Here is a 13,967-nt window from a genome sequence, read left to right on the forward strand (position 1 = left end):
TAACATGTCTTAATCTGTTAATCCCCTAACAGGGTATCTCTGAATCAGAGTCTCAAATCCTCTTGCAAGGTTGATCCTAACAGGGCTTATCATTGAAATCCCTTAACCAGGTGACTCCTAATTGGGTCTGCTCCTAACAGGGCATAGTTGTAAGACCTTAACCGGTCAAGATTTCTATTTTGTAGATAGTGAATCTTGTGGGTACCAACTCCCACCGTGGTTTTTCCCTTTTGGTTTTCCACGTATAATTTCTTGTGTTATGTAGAATTTGTTTTATTGGGAATTATCTTATGTGGTGATATTTCCTATATGATTGATAAGTTTTAAGATTTTTAAGTTGGTGATCAGACTCATATTGTTTTTGCTTGCACAAATTCACCCCCCCCTCTTAGTGCCTTATAAGTTCATCATAATGTTTACACAATAACTAAGGATGGAAAAATACATAAGTTGAAGCCTTTAAAAGAAGATTCAATTCAATTTTGTAGTATTGCAAGAGTTTGTTTAATTGATGCCAGGAAATTCCTTGAAGGTATCAGACATGAAAAGGTATGTTTGGCTTTGATTCCAAAAATTAAAATTGAAAGTGTGGGAGATGTTTTAGGAGTTTGCAGATTTGTTGCAAGAGTTTGGGGACATTGTCTCAGATAATGTGCCTAAGGGACTCCCATAGATGATGAAAATTAGCCATTAGATTGACTTGGTTCCATGAGCTAGTTTGCTAAACAAGGCAGCCCACATAATGACTCCTATAGAGACAAAAGAGCTCAATAGGCAAGTATCAGAGTTATTGGAGAATGGCTTGATCCATGAGAGCTTGAGTCCTTTTGCAGTGTTTAAAGTGTTATCATTGAAGAAGAATGGATAATGGAGGATGTGCATTGATTCTAGAGCCATCAATAAGATTACAATCAAGTACAAATTTCCAATCCCAAGGATGGATGATATCATGGATTGCTTGAGTGGATCTCAATACTTCACTAAGATTGACTTGAAAAGTGGGTACCATCAAATTCAAATCAGAGAAGGAGATGAGTGGAAGAATGCATTCAAGATGAAAGAAGGTTTGTTTGAATGGTTGGTCATGCCTTTTGGACTAACCAATGCACCTAGTACTTTTATGAGGTTAACGAATGAGGTATTGAAAGAATTCTTGGTCAGGTTTATTATAGTTAACGTTGATGATATTTTGATATTCAGTAAGACTATGGATGAACATTTGATACATATTTGATTAGTATTTGAAAGGATTAGAGAAGAAAGATTGTTGATTAATCTCAAGAAATGCATCTTGGCAAAGAGAGAGTTGGTGTACTTGGGTTTTGTTGTATTAGGTGATGGTATTGAAATGGATCTTGAGAAGGTGAAGGCTGTCCTAGAATGGACAACACCTAAAAGTGTGTTGGATATTGTTGGTTATTGCTGCTGCTAGGATATGTTGTTGTCATTGATGTCAATATATTCCTGTGTATTTCTCCGGTGATTACAGATTGGGAAGATCTTATGATCTGGTTTGTGGTGTTGTTTTGCTGATCACTATTTTGCAGAGCTTGGTATATCCTCCAGTATATTCTAGTATGATCAGATCTTGTGCTGAGATTTTGGGATATTGCTTGGGATGGTATTATGTATCTTCATTTCAGATGGATCATGATTTTGTGCTTCACAAGTTATCTTTCTTTGTGACAGTTGTTGATTGGTTATGTTCTTGAGCTTCAGATGTTGACTGATGAAGATTTGATGTGTCATTGGTACAACTTTTCCTGATGATTGTAACATGCTTGCTGGTGTTTCCTAGTTGTGTCCTATTTGTTTTGATGTTCTACATTGATTGTTGTGTGATTTTTTGGTGGTTTCTATCAACTGGTGATGATTTTCATGTTATGTGATTTTCTTGGTGGTGTAGTGTGTTGCGGTTGATCGTGGCATGATTTCTGATGGAGTTGATCATTTGGGAATTTGTTTTAGGATCACGTTATGCTATGTAAATTATTATATTGGTCCGGTGGTCGATCTTTATATTGCATGATGAAATTTTATAATTGAGGGTTGAGGGTTTAGCTGACCTTCTTATTAAGTTTGATGATTTGTATATATAGGCAATATTATCATGTAATTTAGTGGTTGATGTTATGTTTGCATTATCAGAGAGAGGTTTATGTGCGAACAAGTGATTCATCCTTTGGTGTTGTGATTGAGGAGATTGGTGTTGCAGAATAGACATTTGTTCTTAATTGGAACTATAATAAGACATTTGGAGATGTTATTCTTTCAGTTCATTTCTTCCGGATTGTAGTTCAAATTTTTTTGTAAGTCAGTGAGACTTCCCTGAGGGTTGTAGCCTTCTGGGCCATTATCTTCTAAGAAGTGAGCTCTAGGAAGTGTGCTTGAATGCATGTGCATTCTCCATTGTAATATTTTCACATACTACTACAGTGCATCATCTTACTGTGGGTAGGTTCCCACCATGATTTTTCCCTTAATCGGGTTTTCCATGCCAAAATCTTGGTGTTGTGTGTTGTGCTCTCAATTTTCTTATCTTTGTTACTGTAGTTTATCAGATCTATGTTTTGTGATTAAGTTTGAGATTCTGGTGAAGACTTATTCACCCCCCTCTCTTAGTCTTCCCTCTTGGGTACTACTAACAATTGGTATTATAGCTATATCCTTTGGTAGAAGCTTAACCGCTTGAGGATATCTAGGATGGTAGTTCAAGGTGTTATCTTTAAGAAGGATAGTCCAATATTTGATGGGAGTAACTATGCTATATGAAAGGACCAGATGGAAGTGCACTTGAAATGTCTTAGTGAAGATTATTGGAAGATTACAAACAATGCCTATATTGTTCCTCCGAATGGACCATCTACTCTTGATGAGATCAAGGAAGCTGAACATAATATTAGAGCAAAGGAAGCATTTCTCAATGCCCTGACTAATTCTGAGATGAGAAATGTAATAGGATTTTAGACCACACATTAGATCTGGGTAAAGCTTGTGATTTTGTATAAAGGTGATATATAGGTAAAGGTTACTAAGTTGCAAAATTTGAAAGCAAAATATGAGATGTTGAAGATGGGAGATGATGAGAACATACACTCTTTCATGGCTAAGGAGAATGATCTTGTCCTAGGTATCAGATGTGTCGGTGGAACCATTGAGGAAGATGAAATTGTTGCTAAGGTGCTGAGATCTTTGCCTTCTTCTTATAAACATAAGGTTGCTACTATTGATGGGATCCAGAGTGTGACTATAGTGACAAGAGATATGCTGGCTGGAAAGCTTACTGCATTTGAGCTAAGTGAGTTTGGGGAATCACATGCAAAGTTTGAGATTGCATTCAGAGCATCTACATCTATATCTGGTAACCAAAAATATGATCCTGATGAGTGTAGAATATCTAGATATGAAAGAGAGAGAAGAGAGATGGAAGAGCAAGAAAGAGAGATAAATTGTTAAGCCTGCTAATCCGGTATGTAAGGAATGTCAGTTGGGTAAGTAAACAAGGATTTATTTCAAGAGAAAATAGTATACATTAGATAAACTACTAGACATTGTGCATAATGACATATGTGGACCTACAAATGTTAGAAGTGTGTAGGGTGATAGACATTTTATGCTGCTAATTGATGATTATTCTAGGGTGATGTGGGTTGTCTATTTGAAGGAGAAATCAAAAGCGTTGGACAAATTCAAGATATTCAAAGAAAAGGTTGAGACTGACTCTTGATTGAAGGTGAAGTGTCTGAGATCTGATAGAGGTGGAGATTTTTGTTCTGGTGAGTTCAATTCATTCTGTGAGAAGTATGGGATTAGAAGACAATTATCTGCTCCTAGAACCCCTTAGCAAAATGGACTTATTGAAAGGAAGAACAAAATTGTCTTGGATGCTGCAAGGACTATGCTAGTTGAAGGAAATGTTTCGAAGGTCTACTAGAAAGAAGCCATTAGAACTTCTATTTACACATTAAACAGAGTTCACATCAAAGGTGATACCTGTAAGACCCCTTATGAGCTATGGTTTGGTCATGTTCCTACTATGAGATATTTAAGAGTATTTAGTAGAAAATGTTATATCAAGAGAGATGAGGATTTAGGAAAGTTTGATGCCAGAAGTAATGAAGGAATATTCTTAGGATATTCTACAAAGAGCAAAGCCTATCCGTGCTACAACAAGAGACAGAGAAAGATAATCGAGAGTACAAATGTGAAGGAGGATGAGAACCTTAGAGAAGAGATCAAAGCATGTGGTTATGATGATGGACAACATATTGTTTTAGGTCCTATTCAGACATAAGAGCTTAAGCAGAATGATTTGAGAGAGACAGTTAGCCTGGATGTTGCTGCTGCTGGTGAAGAGGTACAAGAACCTAAAAATCAGAATAATTAGAAGACTCTGAGGTATGCAAGACCGAATCATTCAAAAAATTAGATTATTGGTGATAAGAATAAAGGTGTAATGACTAGAAGAAGGTTAGCTACCGAAGAAGTATGCTTGATTTCTAAAGTTGAACCTAAAGAAGTTGATGAAGCTTGCAAAGATGAAAAGTGGATGAGAGCTATAGAAGAATAACTAGATCAAATTGAGAAGAATAATACTTGGGAACTTGTGCCCAGAACTAAGGATAAAAATGTTATTGGTACTAAGTGGGTATTCAGGAACAAATTGAATGATGTTGATGAAGTTTTCAGAAATAAAGCCATACTGATTTGCAAATGATATTCTCAAAAAGAAGAAATTGATTATGAGGAGACTTTTGCTCTTGTTGCCAGAATTGAAGTTTTTAGACTATTGCTTGCTTATACTAGTTTTAAAGATTTCAAGGTATATCAGATGGGTGTCAAATTTGCCTTTTTGAATGGTGATATTGAGGAAGAAGTCTACATTGAGCAACTTGATGCATTTTCATTGTCATATGATGGAGACATGGTATGTAAGCTAGAGAAATCTCTTTATGGCTGAAGCAAGCCCCTAGAGCCTGGTATCCTAGACTAGATAAATATTTGTTAAAATTGGGATTTAGTAAAAGTGTTGCTGACAATAATCTGTACTTTAAGATAGAGAAAGATAATATCTTGATTGTTGAAGTTTTGGTTGATGAAATTGTCTTTGGAGGTGATGATGACTTGAGCATAAAGTTTGTTGGTGATATGCAGAAAGAATTTGAGATGTCTATGATAGGTGAGATGAAATTCTTCTTAGGATTATAGATTTCACATACTGGAAAAGGTATATTCATATCTCAAACTAAGTATGTAAAGGAATTGCTAAAGAGGTTTGGGTTAGATGACTCCAAACTGGTTGGAACTCCTATGGTGACTGGTTGTAAATTGTCTAAGAATGATGAATCTCTGAAAGCTAATCAGAGTTTGTTCAGATCCATGGTTGGTGGACTGCTATATCTTACTCAAACTAGGTTGAACATTATGCATGTTGTGTGCATGGCTACTAGATATCAAGTTGATCCGAAAGAGAGTCATGTCACTACTATGAAGAGAATATTCAGATACTAGAAAGGAACTGTGGATTATGGTTTATGTTATCCGGGGAATGATGATTTCATGCTATGTGCCTACACTGATACAGATTGGGCTAGTGATGTTGATGATCAAAAGAGAACTACCAGTGGAGCATTCTTGTTGGGTAATAAGTTGGTTTCATGAGCTAGTAAGAAATAAGATTCAGTGTCCTTATCTATAGCTGAAGCTGAGTATATTGCTGCTTCTAGTAATTGCACTCAGGTAGTTTGGATGAAGCAAATGTTGAATGATATCAGAGTTATTTATGATGAGCCTATTTTTATATTCTATGATAATTTCAATTCTATTAACATGTCAAAGAATCTGGTGCAACATTCAAAGACTAAGCATGTGTCAATCAAATATCATTACTTGAGGGAGAAAGTCAGTGAAGAGAAGGTGAAGCTGGAGTATGTATCTACAAAGGAACAAATAACTGATATTTTCACTAGGCCTTTGCCTGTAGATACATTTGTCTTTTTGAGAGACAAGTTAGGGGTATCCACCCCTGGTGATGAGAACTAGATGCATTGATTTGCATCAATCCGGTGGATTTCACAGTCTTATCTGTTTATCTAGATTGGTGAGTTGATGCTACTCCTTTGTTGGAGTAGTCTGTGTTTTGGGGAGAGAGATTCATGTTTCATATTCTAAGCGGGAGAGTAATTTTGGTTTTCTATTTTGAGATCTTTGGCATTGTTGTCAAAGGGGGAGAGAGATCATATGAAAAAACTTCTTTTTATGTCTCGATCTTAGGGGGAGTTTGTTGGAGTTTGCTGGAGATATCTTCTTTCTTTGCATTGATTGTTTTTCACATTCATATGTTGCCATCAATGCCAAAGGGGGAGATTGTTTGATATTGTTGGTTATTGATGCTTCTAGGATATGTTGTTGTCATTGATGTCAACATATTGCTATGTATTGCTCTGGTGATTTCAGATTGGGAAGATCTTATGATCCGGTTTGTGGTGTTGTTTGATCTAGTATATTCCGGTGTGATCAGATCTTGTGTTAAGATTTTGGGATATTGCTTGGGATGGTCTTGTGTATCTTCATTTAAGATGGATCATGATTTGGTGATCCACAAGTTATCTTTCTTTGTGATAGTTGCTGATTGATTATGTTCTTGAGCTTCAGACGTTGACCGATGAAGATTTGATAAGTGGTGTTGATGCAATTGTTCTTGATGATTCTAACATTCTTGTTGGTGTTTCCTAGTTGTGTCCTATTTGTTTTGATGTTCTGCATTGATCGTTGTGTGACTTTTTGGTGGTTCTATCAACTGGTGATGATTTTCATGTTATGCAATTTTCCTAGTGGTGTAGCGTGTTGTAGTTGATCTTCGCATGATTTTTGGTGGAGCTGAGCATTTGGGGATTTGTTTTAGGACCATTTTATGCTATGTAAATTGTTATATTGGTCCAGTGGTCGATCTTTATATAATGTGATGTAATTTAATAATTGAGGGTTTAGCTAACTTTGTTAAGTAAGGTTGATGATTTGTATATATAGGTAATAGTGTCATGTAATTTAGTGGTTGATGTTATGTCTGCATTATTAGAGAGAGGTTTATGTGTGAACAAGTGATTCATCCTTTGGTTTTGTGATTGAGGAGAGATTGGTGTTGCAGAGCAGACATCTGTGCTTAACCAGAACTGTAATTAGGCATTTGGAGATGCTATTCTTTCAATTCATTTCTTCCAGATTGTAGTCTGAATTTTGTTGTAAGCCAGTGAGACTTCCCCAAGGGTTGTAGCCTTTCAAGCCATTATCTTCCGAGCAGCGAGTTCTAGGCAGTGTGCCCAAATGCATGTGCATTCCCCATTGTAATATTTTCACATACTACTGTAGAGTATCATGTTACTATGTGTAGGTTCCCACCATGGATTTTCCCTTAACCAGGTTTTCCATGCCAAAATCTTGGTGTTGTGTGTTGTGCTCTCAATTTGCTTATCTTTGTTATTGCAGTTTAGTAGATCTATGTTTTGTGATTAAGTTTGAGATTCTGTTGAAGACTGATTCACCCCCCCTCTCAGTCTTCCCTCTTGGCTGCTACTAACAAAGTGTAATAGAAGTGAGATCATTTCATGGTATCGCTAGTTTTTATAGAAAGTTTATTAGAGGTTTCAATAGTATATGTTCACCACTAACTAAAACAATGAGGGGAGATAAGAAGGAGTTCAGATGGACAACAAGGGCAACAAAGAGTTTTGAGTTATTGAAGGCAAAGGTGACAAAGCAACCAATGTAAGCACTCCCAAATTTCAACACTAGTAAAAAAAGAAAAATAAATGACTAAAACGACTACTAAAAATTGTGAATAAATGACTAATATTGGTCACATGACCATTAGTAGCTAATTTTCGGTCATTTATAACGCAACCAAAGTTATAACTAACAAATTTTAGTCATTTATTGGTTGTTTTGATTGATCAATTTGGTCATTTATTTGGTCATTGATTTAGACATTGATTTGGTCATTGATTTAGTTGTTAATTTAGTCATTGATTGTTGTTGACCAGACATTTATTTAGTGATTTATTTAATCATTAATTTGGTCATTGATTTAGTCTTTAATTTAGTCATTGATTGTTGTTAATGGGTCATTTATTTAGTCATTAATTGTTGTCAATTGGTACTATATTTAGTCATTTTTATCATTATTTTCATGTCAACTAGTCATATATTTAGTCATATTAGGGCACGATGGAATTGAACTACCATTCTCTTGCTTATAAAGCAGGTGCTCTTCCCTTGAGCTAGCACCCTTTAAAGAATAATTATACCATGTATCCTATGTTAGCCTATAAATATACATTTCTACAAAATACAAAATGAAGTATTTGATGACAAAGAATCAATATTTAAGGACATCACATCACTATCTAAAATATCTACAAGAGAGGATTTCAATGACCAATGACCAACCCTACACTTAGCTAAAATATCTACAATTACCAGCTCTACAATCAACTAAAATATCTACAAGAGAGGATTTCGAAACAACAAGATTGACTCACATATTTTTTTTTTGCCCAATATCTCCTATACTAACTTCTTTGCATATTCAAGGTCACCAGACATTAAAATATTATCAAATAAGGTTCCTGATTTGACATGTTGTACAAAAAAATAGGAAAACACAGATTATCAAATGGAATCAATTATTGAAAGTCAACAAAGACACTGCAAGTAGGCTGAGTTGACAACTTTAAAGATGAAATACATATACAAACTTGCCATAACTCAATTTTAATATATTTTAAATTAGGGTATACGTAGAGCTCGAGGTCATCCTTAAATTCTATTCACAATAAGGTTACAATATAGTGTCGGATATTAGAGTATTATAGACCATAATCTTGTAAAGATTTGAAATCCCAATGATACTTCATTTATAAAGAAATGCTTACCAGGATTTTCAATCAATGGAGCCTTCCATTTTCCTTTGTAGTTTGGATTCTTGATTTTCTATCAATTGTTTAATTCATCAGCATAAGAAACCCATAGATACAAGCACTTGAAACAAGCAAGAAAAGAAGCAAGTTACAAACAATGTTTAAAATATCAACACTGTAGTACTTGAATATGAGTTCTCAAAATATTAAATAGCATCTCTAATACATTAGAAGAATGCAAAAGGAAATTATTTCATATTCAAGTGCTACGACTATGATAGAAAATGCATATGCATATTAAATATATTTATATGTATATGTATATGTATACATATATATATGATATGTGAGTATCTACATACATATATCCAGATACATATATGTGTAGATATGATATTCATACATGCATACACATATATGTGGCTTAACTATCACAGTTGCAACACTTGGATTTGGAGGTACATGATAGCTTAAACAGCCTCCCTCGCACCATTGCCAACTTGTCACAACTGCAACACTTGGACTAGGAAGGCCTTGAAGGCTTAAATAAACTACTTGATACCATTGGCAACCTATCACAACTTTGGAGGTTGGAGTCAGAATGCTATGACAACTTAAATAACCTCTTTGTTACCATTGACAATCTATCATAGTTGTGGCACTTGGAATCAGAGTGGTGTGACAACTTTAATATTCTCCTTGATACTATTGGCAATTTGTCACAGTTACAACACTTGAACATTAAATGATATAAAACTTTGATAACCTTATCAACACTAACGACAATTTTTATAGCTACAACACTTGAACATGGAAGAGTGTATAAGCTTAAATAATATTCTTAATATATTTGGAAATTTGTACAACTGCAACACTTGAATATGAGTGCTCAAAATCTTAAATAGCATCTCTAATACAATTGGCCATATTGGATTCATTTAGGTATGTTGTGTCATAAGTGGTTTATGAAAAACAATCAAAACTTTAAAAATAAAAAAGTGTACACATATATATCATGTATATAATGACATAAAATACAATAGAGGCATTTTCTATTTGTCTTCTACAGCTGAGAAATGACAAATGGCAGGCAATGGAGTACTGATCTTGTTGATTATGTGAAATATTTTATTTGTAATAAAATAGCCTCCAACACATAATTATTAAAATTTGTCTCTACTTAAAATAATAGTTGCAAGCTAGGTATTGTCAAAACTAGTGGCTTTCTAATCTGTTACTTCAGCTAAACAAATGCCTTTTGTTCAATTCTACCCCATGTAAAAGACTTACTAATTACCATCAATTAATATAAAGCATTGCAACTCTTGAATATGATTTGATAAGATTTCTCAAATATATGATTTTTAATTTATAATTGAAATAGTGAATTTTTTCTCAAACAAAGACATACAATTCATTATGTGAGCAATATATCCAAAGTGCTCCACTAAATAAATTTGAATAAAAAACAATCTTACATACCTGTAATAAAATAGCCTCCAACACATAATTATTAAAATCCGTCTCTACTTAAAATAGTAGTTGCAAGCTAGGTATTGCCAAAACCAGTGGCTTGCTAATCTATTACTTCAGTTGAACAAATGCCTTTTGTTGAATTCTACCCCATGTAAAAGACTTACCAATTACCATTGATGAATATAAAGCATTGCAACTCTTGAATATGATTTGATAAGCTTTCTCAAATATTGAACTACCCCTAGAAATCTCCTTACCTCAATCACAATGAAAGTCAGATCACTTCAAAATGGCTTCCACTTTTACTAAACTCCTAACAATAGCCAGATCACTATCTGATAAATTTAGATTTCATCTACTTCATAGACTTAGCTAATATTTGATCTCAGACTTAGACAACTATTTTTTGTATTTGGGACTACCCTTTAAAAAAGTTAATTGAATATTTGCCTATGTATTCGGCAATATGAATATAACCAAAAAAAACAATTTTCTAAAATACTTGGAAAGAAGATGATTACATTTGACAACCATATAAAAAAGAGAAAAGAAGACATTGAAGAGACTTAAAGAAGATAGCTTTCATGATAGTAAATATTTAAGACAAGTGATCAAGAAAATTCAGCTGCATCTAATCCCACCCTGCTACAAAGGTGGCATCATCCACTGACAACTAAGATGACCATAATTTAACTACAACTACGATGATCACCTAGGCTATAATTTGGCATGGAGCTCTACTCTTCAACTAGTGGTGGCTACAAGCTATCCCACTTTGTGGTGGCTTTAACTTGTTACACTAAAGCCATCTTAAGCAAGGATAACATTAACTTTATTGTCATTTTTATCATTGATAATATAATGGAGAACATACAAAAATTGCATCCTAGTTAATGACAAAGGTATATATAGATTATCATGAAGACTGTGCGAGAAAAGTAAATACATTATGTAGATGGATAATTATCCTAAAGGAATATTAGACTTTCATGATTTTAGGGAAGATATCAGAAACTTATTATTTGTTGAAAAGGCTCTAGAAAATTTTAAGAAAATGCACTTGGCAGGTGTGAATCCAAATTCCACAGCCTTTGCTAGCATCCTCCCTATTCATGCAAAAATGGGAGCTCTGAAACAAGGTATGGACATCTATCAAATCAGAAAAGATAGAGTATTTTGGTCAAATACTGCACAACTGTGACATGCTTGAAAAGTGTGGAAGCAAACATGACACAATGGTATATGATGAGATGAGATATTAGCTATTTTATTCCTTTAACTGATAAGTTTTTTCCATGTTTTAATTTGTATATTGGGATAGTGTTTGAGTCATATGATGTATTAAAGTTTGACTATGTGCATTCTAGATGATAACTAAACCCATTAAATCATGTTTTGTTTTGACCTATTATTCATGTTTCCATGCAAATTATTCCTGTTGCCATGTATATTATCATAGGTGATATCATGTGTGAATGTATAAGTGTTATGATTAATTAAAATAGATATATATGTGTTTGCTTGCATGTTCTATCTTTTTAATTGCAGGAATAAATGAGATGTTGCAGAAGCGGTTACTGTGCCACGTCATAAAGGCAGTTGGATATATTCAAGGGGCTGTTAAATATTCAAAACAACATAGAGGATAGTGTGCGTAAGAAGCGGAAAAACAATATCAAGGTGCTGCCAGATTCATTTATGTTTGTCTTCAGCAAACATCAATCTTGTAACACTGCCATGCTATATTCTTGGTTGCAGTTTAACAAAGATCCATGTTTCATGTGGATTAACTCCTTCTATTTGCTATCATAAATATTTTCTGCCTCATTTCATCGGCGTGACCTAGATAGTAGGAAGTTGTTACAGTTTTATTATAAATAAAAGCTCGTGCCTCTTCTCAGAGGTTAGAGACAAGGGATTAGAAACAGAGTTTCATAGCATTTTTAGAATTAAAAGCATTTTCTTCCATTTCATGTGTTGTATCGACCTTTGAAAACAATGAATAAAAATGATGTTATTCTGAGTCTATATAATTGTCTTTGAAGTCTAGATACACTCATCTAAGGGGGCCCACTTGGTGAGTATTCCTATGCATTTGTTAGATTCAGTTTTCCTTTTTGCTGCAGTAGATGTTCTAGCGATTGACTATTCCTGCAGCCACTGGAACTAGATCCTGTGATTGTTCCTGCTGCCAAAGCAGACAGAGTAATTCCTGTTTGTCAGCTCTGAACTTAGTTAACAATCCTTTAATTATAATTTTCTGTTAATGCTAAGCTTTCCTGTACCCATTCAGTTGTTATGATGCTTGCTTGTTTATTTCAAAAATATTTAGTTATTACAGTAATGCAAAATAGCTATTGCAGGAAATTAGTGCATATATAGTGCAGATCCATTTTAAGTAATACATCCTTGGGTTGGAAAATAAATGAACTTTAGTTATGGAGATAATAATTACACAGAGTGAATGACCAATCTTTGGGTTGAGACTTTAGCTCTAGTTATTGTTCCTGTGTGCGAGAAAAGTGGGGTACAAAAACACAAAATTTAGTTTCAAAATGATCTACACACCAATGGGACTCTTGGTGCAAGTTATGGAGCTATATTGAATAGATCAACTTCCCAAGGGATGTTCCATTGTTCTCTATCTCACAGGATCCCTCAATTCAATGCCTTTTCTCTCAGCTCACTGAGAAAAGTGACTTAGGAATGACAACTCCAAGAATGAGAGATGTTTGATTAATTTAGCATGAATGCATTCCTAGATATGTATGATATTGGATCTATGATGATTTAAACTAGCATGAATATGATGTTATAATGAAGATTAGTAATCCTATCCTAACAATATTTACTAGTCTAACATGGATATGATATGATATTTAAAATTACTTCAAATTCTATTAAGATGATTTTTATCAAAGAGAGGCTAAATGTTTAATAAAATGACTATAGACTAGATGCATGAAACTTGGATGTCCCAGAATGAGAGAATAAGAGCTCTATTTATAGGAAAAATAAGGCAATGGATGGTCAAGATTGGATAATCTTAACAAGGGCCAGGATTGAAAGTTATCAATCCATGTTTATAATTCTCACCAATGAAATGGTGACAATTGTCAACAAGAGGTTGCTTGAGAGGAGATGAAAGAAGCATTAAATGCTTGAGAAGACATGATGGTTACCTTAGGAGGTAAGCGTTAAGGTTAGGTTAGGGTTATCCATTGGATAAAGCTTTTACCCAAGAGGTAAACTCTTGTGGAAGGGTTAAAGGGATAACCAAGGTTAAAGCCATGAATTCTTGATGAGACCCTTAGGTTAAATGGCATTTGAGTTAGAGAGAAAGCCTCTAATCATGCAAGAAGGTTGAGTTAACCATTAATGGTTACGAAGACTTTGAGGGTTAACTTGTTGAAGCCATAAAGCCTTTAATGGTTATTGAAGACTTTGAGGGTTTGAGAAGTGACTTCCCTTTGCTTAGGAATGTGACAATATTTAGGAGATGGATTAGGCTAAATTGGAAGTGATTAGAAGAATCTAGAAGGGGGTTTAGAGAGGCAAGTGGGAGATGTAGGATTT

This window comes from Cryptomeria japonica, chromosome 5, assembly GCF_030272615.1.
Source record: "Cryptomeria japonica chromosome 5, Sugi_1.0, whole genome shotgun sequence".
Lineage (NCBI taxonomy): Eukaryota > Viridiplantae > Streptophyta > Pinopsida > Cupressales > Cupressaceae > Cryptomeria > Cryptomeria japonica.